Source organism: Octodon degus, unplaced genomic scaffold (assembly GCF_000260255.1).
Source record: "Octodon degus isolate 3935 unplaced genomic scaffold, OctDeg1.0 scaffold00203, whole genome shotgun sequence".
In the NCBI taxonomy this organism is placed as follows: domain Eukaryota; kingdom Metazoa; phylum Chordata; class Mammalia; order Rodentia; family Octodontidae; genus Octodon; species Octodon degus.
Window position 1 is genome coordinate 383,023 of NW_004524779.1, and position 4,862 is coordinate 387,884.

General features: G+C 40.7%; 1 pseudogene; it reads right to left on the reverse strand.

The window, feature by feature from the left end:
• Positions 1 to 2,981: 2,981 nt before the first annotated feature.
• Positions 2,982 to 4,862, reverse strand: part of LOC111813594 — a 4,946-nt pseudogene continuing 3,065 nt past the window's right edge.

Sequence of the window (4,862 nt, forward strand, 5' to 3'; positions counted from 1 at the left end):
TACATATAAGGAATATACAGGGAAACACAAATGCAAGTGGCTTGTGAGAAGTGAAAAATAATATAGAAACCTGAGAATAAGTTTCACTTGTACAAGGGAGGAACATTTTTAAATGGACTTGATGTCATTTACATGATTTGAAACTTTCAGTGGCAAAACCTGATCATTCATTTTGCTTTTTTTTTGTTGTTGTTGTTTGTTTTAGTAGCACTACTACATGTTTTCCAATATATAACAATTACGTTCTCATAAGTACATGTACATAAGGCGTTTTGGTTCTTTTTATATCCCTTCTACTCCCCTCCCTCCCTTCCTCCTTCCCCATTCCCTGCATCTCTTAAATATTTTGCTTATTTGAATGATGACTTACACTATATCTTTCACTTCTAAATAAGAAGTTTGATATAAAAATTTCTTTTCTTAGAGTGAAGTTTAAAGAGACCATCGAATCTTTAAGTTGCCAGTCCTGGCCTTGTTGTGTGCAGGGTGTTGGCAGTTGAGGCTGATATTCCATAAAAGCTTCTAGAAGCTTGTGTGTGCACTCTCGCACTATGCATCAATTCTTTAAAAGGCACACCCCTTCACCTAGCAATTCTACTTTCATAACTTCAAATTCTTAAATAAATATTCATCTAACACTGTTTTTAATAATGGAAATTTGGAAGCAACCAATTCAATAAGTATGGTTGCTTAATAAAATACCCTATGACTAGTAAAAAACTTTTGTAAAAGACTAGTTTTTTTTTTTATTTTGTTACATTTTTAATATATTTGGTTGTTACAGGGTCTCACTATGCAGCTCAGACTCATAGCAATCCTCCTGTTTTTAGCCTCCCCAGCTCTGGGATTACAGGCCTGAGCCACTACACCGAGATTCTGGCTGGCTCAGCTCGCCTTGGGGGCGTGGCTGACACAGCTTGTGGTGCCCAGGGATTGAACTCTGGTTCCTACACTTGCCTAAGCTTGCCCTAAGCAGGCACTTTAGTCCACTGAGCTATCTTGCTGGCCCCTAGTTTGTTATTAATCTGACAAAAAAGAAGCATAAAAAACAAAATTTTTAAAAAGCTACAGAACTTGAATTGTTCTATGATCCAGTAGTTCCACCTTGAGTCCATACCCCCCAAAATGGAAAGGGGAGTGAAGAAGAGACAATTTATACATCCATGTTCCCAGCAGCATTATCCATAGCCCAAAGGTGGAAGCAATCGAGGACTGCATTAACAGATGAATGGATAAACAAAGTGTGATTCTATGTATAATGTCATATTTTTAAGTCTTTAGGAAATTCTGACACATGCTGCAGTACAACATGGATGAACCTTGAAAAAATTACACTAAATGAAATAAGCCTGCCACAAAAAAGATGAATGTCTGATTCTAGTTGCATGAGGCCCCTAGAGAAGTCAGATTCCTAGAGACAATGCAATAGTGGTTGCCAGAGCTGGGGAAATTAAAGGGTGTAGAGTTTCAGTTTATAAGATGAAAAGAGTTCTGGGAATTAGGTGTTCAATAACATGCATGTACTTAACATTAATGAAAGTACACTTAAACAGTGTCTAAGATAGTACATTTTATATTTTGCTTATTTTATCATAGCTAAAAGTTGTTTAAATATTTTTTAAAGGCAAGTGATGGGAGAAGAAATGAATGTTTTAGAGCTCCCTCCCAAAACTTCATGTAGGCCTGAAGATAACTGGCATACAGGAGAGCAAAGTGCATTCTGGGAACTGTACCTGTGATTGTATATGGCTAAACAGGCCAGACAACACAGGACCTAATATACCATGCTAAAGAATTTGGACTTTCTCCAGAAAAGCAATATGGAATTGATTTGCCCACTGAGTTGAGGGCAGAATATTGACAGAATTATGCAGATTTCCTGATTCCCAGATTAACATTGCATTTTGTTGGATATATAGTATGCTTAATAATCATCTTAAATGGAAAACCGTCTATAGGAAGCACAAATATTGTAATAATGTTTAACCCATGAACTGAACTATAGCGCACAAGTTCCAAAGAGTTAATATCCCTTATACAGACTTGTAATTTTCTGCCACACTGTGCTAAGCTAGAAAATAAATGTAAATTCTCTAAGAAAGGAGTCTGCAAAATAACATACATGATACTATTTTTGTAAGAAAATGTATATGCATGGAAAATACTAGAAATATCTACAACAAATGTTAGTTGGCAGTTATCTTTAGGTAGTGTGATTTTGGTTATTTTTTTCTATTTTTGAATGTTTCTTCACTAAGCACATAGACTAGAAGAAAATGTTATTAAAGAAAAAGCAATGCTTGGGTTAAATCCATTAGATGGCAAATATTAAGAGAATACTTTGATAACTGTCAATCTTTTCTTTTGTGTCTGAGAACTAAGAATTCCCTTGTCAGTTCACCTGGGTCTGCAGAAGGAGCTGGGAGTTAGTGAGCAGCTGCTAACCCAGGAAGATTCCCCCATCCTAGTGCCCCCTCTTCTCTTCCTGCCTGTGCCATCCATCCCTTTCAGCCTCCTGCCCAATTAGGCTGTCTAGAATCTAACACTTACTTGATGGATCACTCCCAAAATAGCCTGATGTCAAGATATTTAAGTATTCGGGGAACAAAGGATGCTGGGAACTCCAGTTTTCTCATGAATGGGGCTGTCTTAGAGACTTAAATTCAGCTTAGAATTCACTGCCTTATGAAATGAGATCATTCTGGAGATGCTCAGGAGGAAGCAATGAAAAGGGAGGAAAGAAAACAGAAAAACCTAAAACCCTAAATCTGTAACACTGGGAAGCGCACTGGCTGTGTCTAGCTTTTCTCCGAATGGTACAGGCCTCACCACTGCCTTTCAGGCTCCCCACACAGGGATTTTGTTCTCACCTTTCTTCTTTTGACTAATTTATCCATGGGGGTTTAGCCCAGGCTTTGCTTTATTATCAAATATCTGATTTACTTACATTACCTGTTTCTATTAACTTCCTTCATTTAATCCTAAACTCGCTGAAAGCAGAGCTCGTGCATGAATAACTGGTATTCACTATTGCTTGGCAGGAACTGAACTGATTGAAGAGCTAATGCCTCCTTGTATCCAAATACACACATGTAGTTCTTACTTGAAGGTAAGACGCCTTCACTGAGAAGTGAGTTTGGGACATTGACCAGCTTTAGGAGCCTCTGGTGACCCAGGCCCTGCAAGCATGACCAAGGGCACTGTAGTGGATTTCTAACTGGTGGTCAACTTCTTATACCCGGCTGAATTAAACTAGTGTGGTGCTGGGTATGGAAGGCCCACCTGAGGATTGTTTTCAACAGCATAAAAGTCAGAACAAGAGAAACTGTCAGAACGCTGTTATAGGGATGCTGTTTGGAGAAGCTGTGGAGCTGTTGGAAGCTTCTAGTTCTCTTGGACTGTTCTGCTGGAGGAAGTTGTCATGTTGCCTTTCCCGATGAATGTTGGAGGATCTTGGTCCTCATCTTGAGCATTGTTTCCTGGATCTAGAGGGGAAGACGGTGCACTGCTCAGCCTCATGAAGTTTGTTGCATTGGCTTTCCTGATGGGAACTTGGCTTTCCTCACCACTGTTGGAGCTCAGGACCTCACTGTTACTGAAGATAGCCGTAGTACTTTTGGGGGAGCTCTAGTGCTTACCTTGAGCGTTGCTTCCTAGCTCCAGTTCAGATCCCTCAGCCTGCTAGCACAGATTCTTCATCCTACTGGCATAGACTTCCTAGCTTCCACCACTGACCTTTGGGCCTTTCCAGCACAGATCTGTGAAGTGGGCCTGCATGAGACTATGTTGTGGGCTTCAGGCCTCCAGTTGGACTTGAAGGGGGCATTGTTATGAGCTCTAGGTTTTCAGCTGGACTCATGCAGGATATTAACATCTAGGCCCTCAGCTGGAGTCTTTAGTGTTTATGTGTATGGACAGATTTTCTGCGTTTCTTATATATGATTCTTGGGTGATTCATTATAAAATGCTATTATAAAATGTGTCCTGTATTATATTGTTCCCCTTGCAAAAACCCCACACCATGACAGGCACTGGCCATCAGCACAGTGCCAAGCTGTGTCTTGTACAGGCCTTGGGACAGCTGGCATTTTCTTGTTGAGAAAGGATGAACACAAGCCTCCTATGCCAGTGCTAGCCTAGACTGGATAAAGTTTTTGGTATTTTGGCAGCACAAGCCATTGGCCTAATCGGTTCTCTAGGAGAATCTTTTACAATAAAGAAGAGTATGGACAAGAATCTGAAAGCAGCCCCCTTGAGAATGATGGGTCTGGGGTAAGCACTTTCTCTAAATAGGAGCCTATCTTCCTGGCTTGCTCCTGCACAGCTTTCCCTCCATGACTAAGTTTATAGGGCATTCAGTGAGATTCCAGGCTCAGATCCCAGATATAGCACACATAAAATGTTCCTGACCATGCCAACAGGTTCAGCTTTGGAGAATGTAGATATTCTAAACCTCAGAACCCTGCAAATGATCTCGGCCTTAAAAAGACCCATGCAGCTAGGTATGTGGTCCATGCCTGTAGATCCCAGCTTTCCAGGATGTGGAGACAGAGGATCACAGCCTAGGCAAGTCAGTAACCTAGCAAGATCCTGACTCAAAATTTAAAAACTTTTTTTTTTTTTTTCGCTTTTAAGTATTTCCTTTTATGAGTTGGGGAGAAAGCTCAGCAGTCTAAGCACCTGCCTGGCAAGTAAAAGGACCTGGGTTCAAGCTCTAGTGCCACATGTTGTGCCGGCCACCGAAACCAGGTGTGGTGGTGCATGCCTGTAATCCCAGTGCTGGGAAGGCTGAGATAGTAGGATCACTATGAGTCCGAGCTGCGTAGTGAGACCCTGTACCAGATACATAAGTAAAAACTAAA